This window comes from Diceros bicornis, chromosome 2 (assembly GCF_020826845.1).
Source record: "Diceros bicornis minor isolate mBicDic1 chromosome 2, mDicBic1.mat.cur, whole genome shotgun sequence".
Lineage (NCBI taxonomy): Eukaryota > Metazoa > Chordata > Mammalia > Perissodactyla > Rhinocerotidae > Diceros > Diceros bicornis.
The window spans coordinates 72,803,823-72,823,030 of record NC_080741.1 but is presented as its reverse complement, the minus strand read 5'-3'; the positions used below and the strand labels follow the sequence as shown (position 1 = coordinate 72,823,030).

The window sequence follows — 19,208 nt, the reverse complement described above, 5'->3', positions numbered from 1 at the left end:
CTCAGCTTGGCTTAAGAATGGATCCCTTTCCAGATTGCATATTCTTTATCCTCAAGTGTGGTTTGAGAACCAGCAGCTTCAGCATCACCTGGAGCTTGTTGGACATGCAGACGCTCAAGCCCCACCCTGGACTCACTGAATCAGAATCACATTTAAACAAGGTCTCTTGCTGATTCCTCTGCGCTTTAAAGTTCAAGACTCCCTCTTCTCTCCACCAGCCTAAATGCATCCTCCCTCTATCCCATGTTTGTATTTAAAAAAAAAAAAAAGAAAACCACCAATTGAGATAGCTGCTTCCTGTTTTCTCAGGGCCTTCTCCAGCTGCGTGCCTATCAAGTCTTATCAACATATTTGTGTTTCACTCTTGACAGCTGATAACTGCTTCCTGTACCCTTCCTCGGAGATCAGTGTTTCTGTTTTAACAAGGTCTTTTCAAGCCTCATCTAAAAGAATTAAGGAAATACAAATTTTAGATATTGTGACAGATTCATGGAGGAGAAAGACCTATCAGAGAGTTTAAATCATATACATATTTTATTGAAGAAATCCATTTCTATGTATTAGGATACAATCATTTATTCTTGCATTCCCTCTTCATCTTAGTTCTCAGTTGTCATCTTTTTGGTCTTTCTTCCCCTTCTCTTTCCTCTCTTCCCTCCATGACCCTTTCCCCTCTTCCTCTCATATTCTTAGATGTTTGTACAACATTATTTTGTAAGGTAAACCATTCTATTTGGAGTCTCAACTTCCATGTGATGCAAGCCAAAGAACATGAACGCTCCTTTTCCACAGGAGTGACTGAGGCTGGAATAACACAGGCTTCTGATGCCCAATCAAGTCATCTTCCCTCTGTGAATAGTTTGACCTAACCTCCCTATGAGTCGCGGCTGAGCATCTGCCCTCATAAAATAGGACTGAACAGGAATGCATCTTTTACGTGATTGCAGAAGACTATATACCACCACAGTGTGTGTAAAATGTTTCTCATTTTAACCATTACTTCTTAAATGAAATATATGTATAAAATTGTCCCTTTATTGTAAAAACATTGTCTTGGTCTAAGAGAAAATGAACAACCTCTAAATTTTAGTATCGCCCCTCCAAAATTGTGACTTCCATCCCCAACCCAGTTAATTGCAAAAGGCTAATTTTTTAAATTTCTCCCTTGGTAGCCTGCCTAGATACACAGTGGCTGCTCAAAGAGGTATTACATGACAGTCTCCTCTATACAGGAGCCTCTTAAGGTACAGACCGGACTTACTCTTTAGTGTGCTTCCTATTCCTGATCTAGCCTAGAATTTAGGCTAATATTTAGGGCATGCTCCATAACTATCTTAGATAAAAATCATTGCAGGATCAATGGCTAATATAGAGGATTACACTCTTAGAATTCTAATTGTGAGGTTCTTTATGGGTTATTTTTTAGACTATCCCAACCAAGAGTGATGCCAAATGATCACTAACTCATCTTTTCAACCCAGTGAAATGCAACCCTAGCCCTTAGGGATCAGTCACACCTAAGTTTCCTTCACCTTTGTTTGTTTGTTTATTTTTTACTTGTACAGAGAGAAACACATGTACATTATCATGTATAGAAAAATGCTTTGTTGGCACAGCATATAACATATTAGTTGTTATTGTTGTTACCATTATGCTCAATGACAATTGGTTTATTGTGAAAGTCCAACTACTTCCCAATTTACATTTAGGTTTTGTTACAAGAGTTGGTTATTTTGAACTTGAACCAATTAAAAGCAATGTCGTAATTGGTAGTTAGTTCAGTCAAAGGAAGGATGCTTAATCTATCACATGATCAGACTCATCACTGATGCTTTGTTATCCACTTTATCCTTGTATTAGGGTTCTCCAGAGAAACAGGACCAATTGGATTGAATATATAATTTATAAACATATAAATTATATAAATGTTATAATATATATAAATTTCTTTATACATAATGTATTATAAGAAATTGGCTCACATTATTATGGAGGCTGAGAAGTCCCATGATCTCCCCTGCAAGCTGGAGGCTCAGGAAAGCTGGTGGTGTAGCTTCAGTCCAAGTCCCAAGGCCAGAGGATGAGGGGAGCTGATGGTGTAAGTCGCAGTCTGAGTCTGAGGGTAGGAGAAGAACAGTGTCCAGCTAAAGCAGTCAGGAGGAAAGAATGTATTCTCCCTTCCTCTACTTTTTTGTTCTATTCAGACCCTCAATGGATTCAATGAGGCCCATCTGCACTGGGCACTTGGGGGAGGGCAATCTGCTTTACTCAATCCATTGATTCAAGTGTTGTTCTCATCTAGAGACACTCTCACAGACACTCCCAGAAATAATGTTTAATCTGGGCACCCCAAGGCCCAGGCAGGTTGGCACATGAAAGTAATCCTGGAGTCCATTTTAACCTCATATTTTCTCTCTCACAAAGATTTTATCTCTCCATGCTAAGTGGATAAGTGATTTCTACAATGTTGGATTTCATGGACCAGGCAATTTGCTAAGAAATCAAGCTTATGTTACATGAGCTAACATAAGATTGCCAATGCTTTATTTTGCCAAGTAAGACCATTAAAATAAATCCATTTCTATCTACTATCCACATAATTTAATAAAAGAGGGAGTGTCTCTTATTGGCCATATTTGATCAAGATCACCATTCTAAACCAATCAGTAGTGGCCTGTGGTAGAGGCTCAGATGGCATGAATCTGGCTGTCTTTACCTACATCTATACATTAAAAAGCAGTGATTGTTCCTGTACATTATGAATATTTCATTGCATTGTCTGTGTTATTACAGTTTTCTTTTAATAAGATACGTTAAAAAGGAAGGGGATGATAGAAAATAAGATGAAGACAAAGGAAAATGGACAGAAAGGTGTATTATTGGCATGTTTTACATTTTCAAAGGTATTAGCTAAGAAAGTCGTGACACCCATTTGTTATATTTTGAATCTATTCCTTCTTTAGGCCACTATGAGACTAAGTAATAATTGATGAGTTTTCAAGATAGTAAGAATTTTAAGTCATATATTATTCCTGAGGACAAATACATCTTGCTTTAATATCTTGTCTTTTCAATATTTGCCTTTCAATTGCTATTGAATGTCATTCTGATTCTTAAATTACGTTTACAGTAGCATTTCTATATTATGGGGAGTTTGGTTTAGTTAGCATAAAAAAATTCTTAGCAGTGATAAAGTGCATGAAAACTCTATTTAAGATACACTTAAAACTATAAGGCTGTGTTTAATAGAAGATTCCTTAAAGCAATTTCTGAACATATAATCTTAATTTGTTAAGCATTAGTATTGAGTCCTCAGTTTTATTTTGTCTTTGACTTTACTTTTATCATGGTTAAACTAAATATAAAAGAAAAATAAAAATTTTATAAAGCTCAAACTATGATTTGTCTTACTTGAGCAAATCAATGCTCAGATAAATGAAAACATATATTTAATTAGTAACTGAATAGTATGTTCATATTTTAAAAAGTGGTGTCATTGTTTTATTCATCTTGTTAAGCTAGTTAAAAGACCATCTTGTTTCTTTTCTTCCACACTTCTTTCTAACTTATTCATTCATTATTTAATGTGTCAACTTTTTGATTCATTTGTTTATTGATCTGATGAACATTTATTGAGCACCTATTTACACTAGATATTTGCTTGGTGTTAAGGACATACTGATGAGTAAGATGTGATTCTTGCTATCAGGTACTCACTATCCAGTTGGTAAGACAAGTATATAAGCAAGTTCAGAAAGTATGACAAGAGATATGATAAAGTATAGGATTGAAAGACCTGAGCAATAACACTGTGCTTGGAATACAGGGAATCCTCAGGTCTTGGCTGATTGGATTAGCTACAAATGGAGTCATTTCAAAGCAAATAAGAAACATCAAACACAATTATCATTTAGCTTTTTGGTAGGCCTAAGATTAGAAATTTCAATATTATTGAAACTTCATTGCTTTGGTCTCAGGGGAAAACAATGTCAGGTCCAATATAGATTATTTCTGTAGTCCCTTTTCAACCTGAGAATTTATGATTCTAATATCCACCTTAGTGCAAATATTAAATATTGTATGATAATGCTTTAGTTTTTCAACATTGATAAGAAAACCTTATATTACAGATTTACTCACAACTGAGTTGAAATAAGGGATGTGTTGAGGTTTATCAAATAATGCAATGATTTGTCAAGTAAATGTATAAAATTATATTATCTGAAAGCCTTAAATCCTAAGCAAATCTCAATTTATTCTAACTAATAAAGATGTGGGTATACCTGGATCAGTTTCAATGTAATGGAAGTAGGCAAATTTTGGCATGGCCACATTGCCCACATCTCCTCTTACTTCAGCCATCATCCCTACTAGAGGAAGTCTGGATAAAAATATCTGTTGCAAAAGATGCTCCTCCTTTCCCTCTCTGCACAACTGACTGCATAAGGAGTGGATATTTGACCAAACCATATAGTACAGTGCAAGAGACAGAGCCAGTTAGCCTTGGTGTTGGCTCTAAGAGTTGGCACCACAGCCACCAGTATATATGTACAAACTAAAGTTATGAGGGAGCAGAAACCATGAGGAAGCAGAGAAAGTTCTCTGTGAAAAGTAGAGTACAACGGATGAATGGAGGTGAGAAAGTAAGACATCAAGCAGCCCTAAAGTGAAAGAGTAGGTGAGGAGTAGCTGCCTGAGACCTTCAGGCCTTTTCAGTGCCACTTCCATAAGACCCAGCTGAACACTGTTTCCGTGGTGTGCATGCTTCTGGAGGACTCAATACCTATCCACACACACTGGGGGGTGTGTGTGTGTGTGTTTGTGTGTGTGTATGTGTGAAAGAAAGCTTGAGTTGGTTTACATTCACTGAAACCAAAAGAACTGCTTTTCTGAAATACTGGTCAAGTTGTGCTTACAATTTTTCCTGCTAGGAGCCAGGTTTACTAAGCATGTGGTCATAGTTGGACTGTTTTTCCTGGTTCTGAAAACAATGGCCCAGGCCCTTCCCTATAAAACCTTGCCGTGGGCTGGGTGTCAGGAAGGGAGACTGGTGACCACAGGGGAACGTTGCCAGCCTGAGTTTCTTTCAAGGTCTGACACACATTCCCAACAGAAATGGGCATGCTTGCTTTGCTAAAATAAAAGTTAAATTATTGTTTAATTGGAAAGCCAGAAATATTTAGCATTTTTATATCCTCATTAATCATAAAAGGGCTTACCTATTCTTCTTAGGGGCAAAGTTGAGTCTATCTACACCATCAAAACTCAGTACAAGGTAGCATGTTGAGCCAGTATATCAGGATAGGTTGGAAAGTCGCTGGTACTGTCTGAAGACGGTATAGCTGCATTCAAATATGACTTCTTGTCATACTTTCTGCACAATATTTGGCATATCATGCTCCCTGGGTATCAGTTTCATCGTTTGGTAAGTGCAAGGTCTACTTTTTGGAATTGCGACAATAATTATATTGTATAATTGTTAAATGAGTAAGCTCTGGAACCTATCTCCTAGATTCAAATATTGGCTCCTCTACTGATTAACTGTGTGACCATAGGCTACATATATGATGTATGTGACAACTTTGTCCTTCAGCTTGTGCATCTGCAAAATTGAAATAACAATGTTATGTATGTATAGGCTGTCATGAGAAGTAAATACAATAAAACATATGCTGATACAAAACCTAGTAGTGCCTGGCACACAGTAAGTGTCAGAAATGTGTTTACAGTAAGTGTTTGCTATTATAAAGTGCTTCTGTAAATTCTACAGCACTGTACACATGTGGTGATGTTTAAACAAAGGTTTCTGGAGGTACAAAATGATGTTTTGAGTTAATCTTCAAAGCACCTATAATTGACAGCTTGCTAATGGTTTAGTCTGTAATTTCTATCTCCTTATATAAAGACCAGTTAAACAGAAATGGTCTAGAAATGAGCTGTCCTGTGGGACTGAGCAGGTATATGAAAAAGCTTTTATCACCATTGCCAGACTTACAGGTAAGGAGAATGTGTTCGTTTCTAGGGATTGTAACTTGGCATGTTTCACGGACACGAAATTTACTCTGAAAAGAAAAAAGAAAAACCATCTGTTCTTTTTGTGCTGCCAGAGGTAGGAGACAATGGTTCTCTTTGGCATCCTCAAGTTTGCTTAAGCTCTTTTCCCTCCCCCAGGCAGGTAAGAGGTAAGATAATTGATGAGGCTTTCTGGTTCCATGCACTTGGGTGTTTCTAGGGCAAGTATGCAAGAGTGGAAATAAAATTTGTTTTAAAACATAGTTCATAAAAGAGAACAAGGCAGAAATGTCCAGATTCTTTTTTTAATTTATCATTTTATTCTATGTAAATCTAATTCCTTTTGCAGTGCTAAAACAAGTATTTTATATGACTTTGTGATCAAATTGAGAATATTTCATAAAGCCTCCTTTTGTGCTTCATGCCTCTTCCGTCTTACTAGTGAGGCAAATTGTTTTTATATTGTTAAGTATGAGAGACCTCAATGAATTGTGACTTTTCTCCTCTATCTCCTTTCCTTAGAAATTTTTCTGTGTCATATATACTGATGGATGGAGCAATACTTACAAATTTATTTCCATGATCATTTATCTGTGCCAGACGTTTTCTTTTTGGAACTTCATGAGATTCCTTTTACTGAAGTGTTCCTAAGAAGGTTGGAAATTTTGTTTTAGGTATTCTTTAAAGTTTGCCACTCTAAATGTGAGCATCGCATCAGGAGCAGCAGCAGCAGCATCACCTGGTTTTTAGAAATGCAGAATTTGGGGCCCCACCTCAAACCTACTGAATCAGAATCTGCATTTTTAAAATGTACCTCTGCAATTCCTGTGCCCATTAAACTTTGAGAAGCGCTACATTAAAACATCAGAATTCCATCTTCTCTAAGCTTTCAAGATGTGCCTCTTCAAGCCAGAATGATGGACTAGATCAGTATGTCCAAAATTAAATTTGACAATAGGTGTTATAAGAAAAATGGTATATTTGTTTTCTATTTGCTGCTATAACAAATTACCTTAAAATTAGTGGCTTAAAACAATACAAAGCAAAATGTATTATCTTATAGAACGAGAGGTCCAAAGTCCAAAAAGTTCTCATTGGTCTAAAATCAAGGTGTCTACAAGGCTGTATTCCTTCTGGAGACTTGAGAAGAATTCATTCCTTGCATTTTCCAGATTCTAGAGACTGACCTCATTTTTTGGCTTATGGCCACCTTACATCTTCAAAGCCAGTAGGGTAGTATCTTCAAATCTCTCTCTTTAAATCTGACTCTTCTGCTTTCCTCTTTCACTTATAATGACCCTTGTGATTACTGTGGGTCCACTAGATAATCCAGGATAATCTCCTCATCTCAAGGTCAGCTGATTAGCAAACTTAATTCCATCTGCAACCTTAATTTTCCCTTGCCATAAAGCATAACATAATCAAAGTTTCTGGAGATTAAGAATTGGGCATCTTTGGGGTATCATTATTCTGTCTATGCAAATAGGATCTGTGACCTAGTAAACTTGGGCAACATTGATTAAACATAATTAAGAAGGTGCCTTCTCTGCAGAACTTCTTAAATCTTGAATATATTAAAGTCACATTATAAAACACTGAGAGGGAGATATACTGTGCACGAATCCCCAAATGTATTTGGCCACAGTACTCTTTTATTAACATCTCCCAGAAGAGGGGACTTCGTTTGGGAAATGTGGACCAGAGGAATTTACATTCTTCCTTTCCATTATATCCAAGGATTAACCAACACACAATGGAACCCTGGGCTTGGAGATTTAGGACTAGGTGTTCATCATTGGACCTAATATCAAATTACTTTAATTGTAGGCAGGTCACTTTACTCTTCTGTTTCTATTCTGATTGGTTAATTGGGAAACCTGTATTATTATCTTGAACCTACCACTTACTCGTTATGTGGCCTTGATTTTACTCTCTCTAATTCCAAGTTCTGAGTTGTGGGAAACACTGAGAATATGGGTCCTAGAGTCAGAGGCCTGGGTTAGAAGGCTAACGCTGTAGCCATGTGACTCAGATAAAGGTATTTAATCTCTTTGTGCTTTGGTTTTCACATCTGTTAAATGAAAGCAAGACTTGTGTCAACCTTGTAAAATTGTGAATTTAAATTATATAATTCACATAAAATACTTGATGCAAAGCCTGCTGCACACTAAGTACTCAATAAAAATTTGGAGGGGTTTATTTTTTGGTTACTATTATTTTTAATAGAAAATAAGTGTAAGCACCAAAGTCCTATGCAAACAAATAAACAGTATAAGAAGGATAAACCTCATTCCTCATGAGGATGTTGATTTAATGGATATGAAACAGTACTTTTGACTCTAAAAAATTGAAAGAATTCCGAGTTAAGATTTACCGTTAAATGCAAACCAGGGAGAAGGTTTGCAGAGGCATTTGGTTGGATAAATAAGAGTAGAGTTTCATGACTTGGGGGCATTATATTGGCAGAAATACTTTTATCAAGAGTATCATTTCAGATGAATATCTACACAAATGTAGCCTACTTGAGCCAAAGCACTGAAAGATTCTTCCAAGTTCTACACATGGATTTTTACTGGCAGTTAAAAAGTTCACAAAGAAGACTTACTGACACATAAAACTCTTCAGCAGGTTTTTTAAAGAAATAAATGGGTTCCTGACCTGATATTTTTTTTTTAAATTCTAATAAAACCAATTTTATATGAAAGCTGATTCCAGCAACATATTAATCAAACCAATTCAGAAGATTAGGACTTGTAATTAAAAGTGCTGTCTATACCTTGGTAGAGTGACGGCTGAGATATAACTGGAACTGCAGTGTTGTGTCTTTCCTGAAAGAGGAAAACATAATCGGGAATCTTAATTTGACTCTATTGCAGCCTAATAACTCATTAAGTTGTGATAGAAAAATGAGCTTCGAAGGAAATTGACAGAAACACACTAATTTCCCCAGGTTTAATTAGCTAAGTAAAAATCACAATACTCATAATCACAGATACACATAGCTACAAAATGCTGATTACCAAAGTACCAGAGTGTTTTGCTTCAGGAGTGAGGAGTGTGTGGAGTGTGGTGTGTGTTTGTGATGTGTGTGGTATGTGTAATGGTGTGTTGGTGGTATGTGTGTGTGTATGTTCACTCTCTCTTGGATCTGCACACTTGTCAGAGGACTGATACTAATGGTCAAAATGGACAGATAAATTCAAAAATATCAGCCCTACATCATGTAACTAATAGGCTGTAATATGCCACCTGCTTTGAATAGGGAGATCTAGTCTGCGAAAGGTTGGACTGGGTAAATTACAAGTTTTGACCCCCTCTGCCTCTTTTTTCCAATCTAGATTTAATCAACTCTCAGTAGAGCACTGGCTCGGACCTAGGGCTGGTTTTTCATGTTCTAACTCAGGTTTACTCCAAGTCATGGCCATTGTTATATTTTCTTTATCATGACATCATGAAATATTTGTGTTCTATAATTAAATCTAGTTTTGAAATCAGGCTTAATTTACTTCCTGGCTGGTCTTGGGTAAATCACCTTCTCACTTTTTCCTCCATTTATGAAACAAAACTGTTATTTACCTTAGGGGAATACTTAACCTATTTGACACTCAAAGTAAATCATTTTTTAACAACTCCTTCCTGTACCTGACAAAATTATTTTTAATAATAATCGTGAAATGAAATTAATAATAATAGTAGTAATGGGAAAAAAAGAAATGCAAGTGTAAAAATCTTATTTTATTGCATTTCATGTGTATATTAATCTTAGTAATAACATTTTAAATAAATAAATATACAAATAAAAATGGCAGTATTGAATAGGAAAACAGTAAGAGATAACCAATTTTAAATACATTATTGTTTTTAAAAAGGAGAAAAATATTGTACCTCCGTATTTGTTGGCCTGTTGCAGTAACAAATAATAACATTACAGTTTCTGTTTGGGGGTTTTACTTGTGCAAATTTGTCAATTATTTCATAAAAATCAATCTTCTTTGCATATGCATGTTTAATAGACAACTTAGCCTGATTTGTCAGTCTATATTTGTTCAAAGTTGATCAAAGAACACTTTTGATTAATTTTATTTCAAAAAGTTTTTTTTTTTTTTTTCACAAGAAGGAATAGATATACAAATAGGAAAACGCTTAAAGATAAGTTTGGCCAAAATGTATGAAACTCTTATTTCATCATAAGTTCCATAAATTGCCGTTAACACTCATGTCTTTATTTCTTTGAGACTGATTTTTGAAATGCCTCCGCATTGGAAAATTTGTCCTAAAATATCTTTGTTAAAATATTCTTCTCAAATGACTATTTTGTAACACCTTCTGAGGTTTTCTTTTTCTGCAAAATTAGATAAATCAGTGATTGATAGCGATCATTGACATTAATCCATTGCTTTAGATTAACAGAACTGAAGTATTTAGTGTCATGGTTCTTCGTCTTTACCATGACTGTGCTATCCTTGATTATTGTAAACGTACTGTTTAGAGGCAAGAATATGCAATACTACAGGAGTTGGAGGCATGAACTATGCCTGCTGTGAGCTTGAATGATTCCTAACTGTTATGAACTTACTCTTGAAATGAGTGTGTGTAACTGAATCTGCATGCGTCAGAGGCCCACTGCATAATTTGGGATTCTCTGAGTTCCCTTCCATGTAGAATACAATGTTTGTTAAAGGATAAGCAATAAAAATGGTGCTGATTTGAAGGTGAGGTATGTATTATTAAGACTCAGCAATAACTGTAGCAATTGTTTCAAACTTAGACCCAGGGTCAGTAAACTGACCTTCAGGCCAAATTTGTCCAGCTGCCTGTTTTTGTAAATATTTTTTCTTGAAATGACCGTTTTTTTACATATTGTCTAAGGAAGTTGGCTGCTTTCATGCTCTAACAAAGTAGAGTAGCTGCGACAGAGACTATGTGACTTGTAAGTCTAACATATTTACTACCTAGCCCTTTACAGAAAAACTGCTGACTCCTGACTTAGATCAATAAAAGATTTTTGGGAGAAGAATACTTTTTACCTGTCATTATTTAGAATTGCCATCATATCGTTGTAACAAAAAGCAGATGACTTTCAGTTGTTTTTTTAAAAAAATTCCCTACACACAGTGCACCTCTTATTGCCTGATCATTCCCACCACCACCACCCCCATATGCCTCTGATTCCACCTGTAGTGTTATTGTGTGATCTTACAGAATGAAGATCATAGATGAGTACAAAATAGGGTCTAATGCAAGGTAAATCTTCCATGACTGGTAGTGAGCTTTCCCTTCCAAGAACACAAAACCATAAACTATAAGAGGAGATGGTTCAAAAACGTACAAGTAGTAGAAGAACTGGGGGTAAAATGTTGTATGGCACAGTGTGCATACCTGCGCAACATCCGCGTAAACTCCTGTGCCCCAGAGGGCCAGGCTGGACTGAGTGTGTATTCTAGGGCCTGCTGAAATTTCAGATGCCTCTACTTTCCAGATAGTACTTTGCCTTTTTTGATTGCAGTGTGGTGTCAATCCCGTATTGATAAGACAATTCTAACTTTGGTCTGAGAGGAAAGGAGGGTTCTTGATTGTTTATGAATGCTCACCTTTTTAGTTACCATCTTTCCTTATGGGATTTTCTTCTTGCCATTTATCTTTTAGAGTAATTCCTGAAGCCCAAGGGTGATTTTAGTGTGGATATAGCTTTTGGAGTGTAAGTCCATACAGTGTCTTTAGCAAGTAATGTGGGTTGAATCCACACCATGTATGAATATAGAAAATCACTTTAGATGTGGATGATCACGTGCATTCCTTTGATTCCTTTAACTCACAACATTGTCAAAAAGGTAGCAACCCAGATCTGATCCTAATCTCTAATTAAGGTATTTGAATGAGACAAAACGTGTACATTCCCCTCTAGGGAAGGAAATTTGCCAGAGCTAGGTTAATGCTCAGAGCTCACATAATCACAAAGGTGATTGCTCAGTTAAACCTAAATTAAAATTCATATTCATTGTTACAAGATTACATGTATTTTCTTTTTTTCTTTTTTTTTAAAGATTTTATTTATTTATTTTTTCCCCCCAAAGCCCCAGCAGATTGTTGCATGTCATAGTTGCACATCCCTCCAGTCGCTGCACGTGGGACGCGGCCTCAGCGTGGCCGGAGAAGCGGTGCATTGGTGCGCGCCCGGGATCCGAACCCGGGCCGCCAGCAGCAGAGCACGCGCACTTAACCGCTAAGCCACGGGGCCGGCCCTACATGTATTTTCTTAATATTTTGCATTAAATATTTAACATCCAGTTGATTAGACTGTATTTTGTGTAATCACATTTCAAGATGTAATTTGGCATTTGTTGGGCCAAATGGTAACCCTGAGGTTCCTGTCATGGCTGACTTATTATACTCTGGGTAGAAATCATGTGATGTCTACACATATTCATTCTATCACATTCTTTCCTTGCGAATGTTGCTCTGAGACTAGCCTGGAACTCAGTTTATCAGAAGCAATTGATTTGTAGTCCCAACTGCTTCGAAAGCATTCGTTTTATTTTTATGCATGGTACATAGCCTTCTCATTAACTTTTATTTCATTACTCAATTTCAATAACCCTTTGAAAATGCAAAGACAAAGGTGAAAATGATGCCCTATCCTCTCTTATTCTTTTTGCATTTGTGACCCAATACATAAAGCCTTAAAAACTGATTATGTTTTGTTTAATCACTCATGTCTCTTTCTAGGATTTGAGGATATCTGCATGCATGTGTCTTCCTCTCTTCTTTCAAGACTTGCAAATGGTTGATCAACTTTATATTGAGGTCATTAAAGGTGTGATTTTATTTATTTCTCTTTTGAATATGCGCTTTGAGAACAAAAAATCTTTCATTTCTATTATGAAATCAAAATAAAAATGAATATGTCACAAAAGACAAGTATATTTGCAAAAATTGTGAGAAAGAAATGTCATCTTGGTTTAATACTAACAGTTAGCATCTTCTTAGAACAGGACTTTGGCTTTATCAGGTGCAGCTTTGGATAAATCACTTGGGAGATGGATGTAGTAGAATCTATTTCCTGATTCCTAGACAGAGGGCTTGTACCCTCTCTAGAATCAGCACGGCTGATGCTGCGGAAGGAGTTGGATAAGGTTGATTTTCGGAATAATCCTGTCAGTAAGCCCATATCTAATTTGCAAATGATACACTAACCCGTCTGGAGACATTTACAACAATAAATTCTTCAAACTCTTAAGTGACCTAAGAACTCAAAAAGTATTGAATTCCCGAACGTGATGATCTGTATTATGGCTTGACTTTTTAGGGGAATTCCCTAAAGAAAACAGAAGGAGATTGAGCAACACTTCTCCAAGGGCAGAAGAGTAAATTGTAAGATGGGGAATCTACTTAAAATGTCTTGTTCTATCCAGTACTCTTGGAAAACTCAGTGAACTCTTTGCTTCTTACTGTTAACAATTCAGTCCCAATTCCTGGGACTTGGGAAGCATTTGCACAAAGCCACCTGCTTTAGTCACATAGATGAGGACTGTGATGTTAACCAGCATTTTTGTTTACTTATTGTGCTTAAAGAAGCATCAGCTGGCCTAAAGCCTTAAATACTACACTCCTCAGTTAGAAAGGGGAAGAATTTTCTCTGAGCTTGTGGAAAATGGTGAGGGTGTCATATTTCCAAAGCCATTAAATGCGGGATTCATTTGTTTCTATTTCTTTGGTTTGGGACATACACATTGCTAAATAGCAAAGTTTCTTTAACAATGATAAATCCTCAAATGTTTCAAAAATGGCTTTTACTAATATGTGTACTCTTTCAAGTCTTAACAGAATAATAGTTTACTGCAGTACTGACATATCTTAGCAGAGACACAGAGGGGAAGAGGGAAGAGAGCTGCAGAAAAAGACTGAAAAATAACACAATTCTTAAAGTTCAATTTATCTTTTAGCATGCAGAGGTCACTATTTCAGTGACAGCTAGTTATATTATATAATTCTAATTTTGATATCCAGTATAGTAAACTGTTATCCAATTTTTGATAGTGTTAATTGTATGAAAGTAATGCTTTCTTTATATTTCTTTGCAAAGTTGAATTCTACGTATTTAAACATTCCATTAACCAGGCAGTACAAATTATCCCTTTCCTATTGACAGGATGAAGACTCAATCATTTTTGTCCTCTAAGGATATACCAAGAAAGACATACTTGTTTTTTGGAGGAGTTGAGTTAAAATATCTGGCACTGATTCATTAAATGAAAAGATACTGTTAGAAAAGAGTTAACAAAATGTTCACCATTCAGAGGAGTTTGATAGCCCAGAATGTCACAGGAATTACAAGCATTCCATTGATTCTGTTATATTGATTCGTTGAGAGAAATGTGATGGGGGAGAAAGTAAGGAGTGGGAAGTGGGGGAAATCTCATCAGAATTGCTGAGAGATGGGAATTAGCTCTGGTCTGAGGGTCAGGTGTTCTCAATTTTTGCCCTATACTGTCTTTAGCTATGTAGTGTTGGAAAAATCAACTGAATTTCCAAGCTCCTGTACCCTTACCTATAAAACGAACCAGTACCTCCACCTCTCCCCACCTCTTGTAGTACTTGGTGGTGTTCAAATAAGAATGGTGGAATTAAAAAAGCTTTGGAACCAATAAAAAGAGTTATTATGGGGGAAAGATATTGCTTTTGTGAAAGAACCAATGAAGAAGGACATAAATCACTTATTAAATCACTTATTCAGGGAAAATAATAGTATGGAGATGATTTTTAAAATTACTCTAATATAGTACTGCAAGAAATGCATACACAAATTACTAGAGAATTCACAAATGTAAGAGCATATCTTTAGAACCACTGCCCTAGAAATATAATAAAATAGTTTCTCTCTATATATGTATGCCTGCCCTAAACTCCCACTGAATTTAAATTCTCTGTATGAATTCCCACACAGGCATGACATCCTATTATCCCCTAATTTTCAAGATTTAAAATGAATCATAAAATAGGCCTGCTCCGTTTCTCCCACACACCTCCAAGTGAGAATTGACTAAATGCAAACAGTAGTCTGGAAATATCCATTTTAGACTCAGGAGTTGACCTACTTTTTATTGTCCAAGGATGCATAGTGGGACATCCTTACAGAGTTGCTGCTTGGAAACAAGTGACAAGTGGTTCTGACTGCCGAGGCTACTCAAGCCACAGGGAAAAGCAGTGACTGTCAAAAATCAGCCAATTTCTTAGTTCTTGCTCAGGGAAAGGAACAGCTTGCCTTCCAAAGTCTTCCTGAATCAGAGCACATTCTTGATTAACCCACTCACGACCTGCCAAGATACCAGCTGTTGAGAACAACTTGATGTTCCGTATTGGGATTTTGGTTGTAAGCTAAACTCGGAGCATTCGCAGAGGCCATCACAGTTTTGAAAGGAAATTAAAAAGAAAAGTTGTCTTATTAGTATGTATCCCCATGTGAGTGAGTAGGCTGTTTGTCTTTTATGTTGATTTCTATATCCCCAGCAACTAAAAGAGTGCTTGAGACATAGCAGATGCTTAGTAAATATTTTTTTGAATGAATGAATGCACGGATGCAAAAATAGCAAAGAAAGTAACTCGCAGTGTAACATCAGCAGCTGAAAGAATATCAAATCGGAAATTAAAAAAAAAAAAACAATTTCAGAGCATCAGCTCTGATGCTGAGTTAGTCGGTGACTTTCTGTTTCTAGACCGTTTGCACCATCTTTAAAATGGGAGGGTTGTACGGTGTTAGTTTTTAGGTTCTAAGATCAAGTCAGCTCCCAAAGTATGATGCAAATTCTTCTCAAGCAAAAGGATGTCCCTGAAATTCCTGAACACGTTTAACTGAGAGTTGAGGTCCAATGTTCCTTGGCTGAAAGATATGATGGCATAACCTTTTACCAGCATGTGCAGATAGCACATGAGCTTTGCTCTCAGTGCGAGTCATGGTCCTCACTGTCAGGGACACAGCAGAAAGTTTTTCACCCAAGCATATACTTTCCTGTGGTTTGTCCTACAAAGTCTTGTGCAATCCAACCCCAACCCCGCCGGTCTAACCACTGCTCTTTGTTATACTTTGCTGTAGGCAAGCTCATCTCTCCATGCTCCCCCAAATGCTCTTTCCATTCTGGCTGCTGAGCATGTTCTTGGGGTGTTCATCTGTCTTTGCTTCCTGCCTTCCTCCTTTCCTTCCTCTTCCCTCTCAATCAAGAAAGGAATATAGATATGTCAAAGATTATGCAGAGAGTTAGTGGCTAAGAAAAATCAAGAACCCTGAATTTCTATACTCCAGGCTTCCAGCAAATGTTTTTCAATTTCCAAGTGACTACTTACTGTCTTACATTTTGTCTCCCTTTCCCACACAAGTGTCTTGCCCACAAATCCATGCAGGTGCCAGCGGGTCCCTTTTTCCCAGGATCCCCCCTTGCACTCATGATTCCTGGGCTCTCTTCTGCTTTGCACATTTCCTGGAATATTTTACACTCTCAGGAATTTTCTCTCCCTTCTATACTGGGCTGGAAATTCTTTGAAGGCAAAGATAAATTAGGATTGTGCTCAACTGCAAATAACAGAAAACTGACTGCTGGTAGTTAGATAAAAAGGTGGTTTGTTTTCTTGTATGTCAGGAAGTCCATAGGTAAGTGGTTGCTGGCACTATTTCTTCTGCTCAACGATGTGTGACATCAGGGACTCTTGTTCTTTCTATCTTTCTGGTTTACCATTTTCAGTGTATTGGTTTTTATCATTTTGCTTGTGGCCCAATGGTGCCAAAAGGACAGTAAGTGTTCTAGACATAACATCCACAAGGCTGGAGGAAGAGAGGTGCCAGCCTCTTTCTGTCTCTCTCTCTCCTGAAAAGAGCAAGTTTTTCTATAGCTGTCCCCAGCAAACCCCTACCTGTTTCATGGGTAACATGGTCATTCCTGCCTTGAAAAGAGGCTGGGATATTGGGGAGCAGAATTGGTCCCTTTGTGTGTGATCAGTGATAGGCTGTTGCTTGGGACTGGACATCTCATCATCCTGAACAAAACTAGGAATCTATCAGCAAAGAAGGAAGGGGGAATGGAGGGTTGGACAATCTTATCCAAAATGACTTTTCCAATTTGACCTCCCTCTTTCCTGCATTAAATATCCTTTTACTCACCTCCTGCACAGATGTGAAATATCCACCTGAGACTGAATTTCTTCATAATGCCTTTGGTGATTCCTCTAATAAGATGTATGTCCATCTTTTTCTGCTTATATAATATCTGTCCTCCTCTCCCCTTAATTTGTGAAGTATATGAGGCCAAGAGTGCTATCTTATGGTTTAGCATGAAGAATAGGAAGACGAAAATTCTAGTACTCCTCTGCCATTAAATTTGTGATTTGGGGTGAGTTACTGAACTTAAGGATCCCTCCATTTTCTCCTGTCCAAATGGAAATGTTAGCAAACCTGCCTCAGGGCTGTATGACCATTGAATGTGTCAATAGATATAAAGCACTTAGAGGGATATCTGACACGCACATAGAACTTAGTGATTGCCAATCCTTCTACTATAATTAATATCATGATTAGGAAGGAAAGGAGGACGGCAGGAAGCAGAGACAGATGAACACTTCTGTTAAACTCTCTGGACCTCAGTTTCCCATTCATTATGGAGAATTGGACAAGGTCACTTCTAAGGTTCCTTCTACTGTTTTCATATATTATTCCTTTAAAAAAATCTTAGAGAACTTTTATGTAATAGAATCTCAATAAATATTTGCTAAATTGAATTGGCGTATCTAAATAATAGACCAAATCATCAGCAGAACTGTATTGTGTATAAGATCTGACAGGATTGAGTTTGAAACTTTAAATGCTTTCCTACTGCTGCTGCTTATAAGATGGAAAAGAATCTATAATCATTTGAGCGAGAAAAGTATTTTTAATGGAAACAATCTGTAGTCTGACTCCTGAAGCTATTCTTGCTGTTATAGATTGCTAGTTACCACGGGCAGACAGAAAACTGACCAGTTTTCGGCTCCAAATAGAGAAGCAGATTGATTTCTGGGACTCTGAAATTCTTTCCATTACCTCCATGGCTTCCTTCTCCTCAAACTGCTGACCGCAGGCTTTCTCTGTCAAAGCTGAAATGTCATGAAAGGAGTTGTCCTGTCTGTGATGTGCCTCTTCATTTGCAACATTTATGATGGTACTGTATAATTTTCCCTACATGTTTGTTCCCCATAGAACTTTGAATTAATTGACACTTGCACTGCCAACTGGCACTGTCAAACTCCAATTAGTTTTCACGTACAAATGAAATGCCCCTAAAAGTTAGATTCTTAAGCTCTTGACGTCGAACCAATATTTTCTCAAATACTGTGATTGCTCGTATACTGTGGTGACCAAATAACACAGAGATGTAACAGCAGGCAGGCTGAATCCACTGTGAGGGAATAAGCTGGAACACAAACCATAGAGAGAAAGTTTGCATTCAATAGGGCAGTAGCTTGGCATAAAAAAAAATGGTTACAGGTGAGAGTAGAATATATCGTGCTGAGTTATCACCATTATTGAGAAATAAGCTAACTATAACCAAACACCAGGTGTGTGTGTGTGTGTGTGTGTGAGAGGACCACTCCATTCCTTGGTGGCAGACACACAACACCTGCATTATTTTTTCACAATGACACATTTCCACCATGACACATGTGGTCTGAATTGAATGCTTGAGTTGAAGTCATCTATGTACAATCTATGTACATTTTTAAGCCTGTTGCATTCTCTTATGGATCTTAGCAAATGAAGTGACTGTCTTTCCAGCAGGTACCACTCAAGCCTTCCAAGAGCAGAAGATCAAAACAGCATGTTTCTCTCTTATTCTTTGTTTTCCAATCTTCTTTCTTTTTTACATTTTAGCTTTATGAACATGTTTATTCCCATTACCATGTTAATAGCCCATTTCTCTCTTCTGTTGAGTTGTTGATTTTGCTCACCTGTGGGCTGTTCTCTATAAGAGGGAGTGAGCATCTCAGTTCTGCAGTCACAAAACTCCACGCATCGGTTCCCCCAGTGTGCGCTGGGTGAGCCCTAAATCTGCTAGTGCAGACCGCCCCTCCGCTAATCACATCGCCAAATGAGTTTGCTCTCATTTGCTTAATCACTCAGCTCTAATTGAATCCTGATGGGAAGCTGGGTTTCCATCCAGAATTATTCCCTTTCT

At 37.2% G+C, this 19,208-nt stretch overlaps 1 protein-coding gene across 7 annotated transcripts in view; it reads left to right on the top strand.

Annotated features, from left to right (window-relative positions):
• The window catches only part of GRM7 (glutamate metabotropic receptor 7), a 618,593-nt gene that overhangs the window by 208,435 nt on the left and 390,950 nt on the right, over positions 1-19,208 (top strand). Inside the window, exon 2 of one of the 7 annotated variants that reach the window (XR_009223005.1) lies at positions 12,739-12,826. The exons of the other annotated variants lie outside the window; for them this stretch is intronic. The gene's annotated coding sequence lies outside the window, so the exon portion shown is untranslated. The remainder of the gene's footprint in view (positions 1-12,738; positions 12,827-19,208) is intronic. 7 annotated transcript variants of the gene reach the window in all.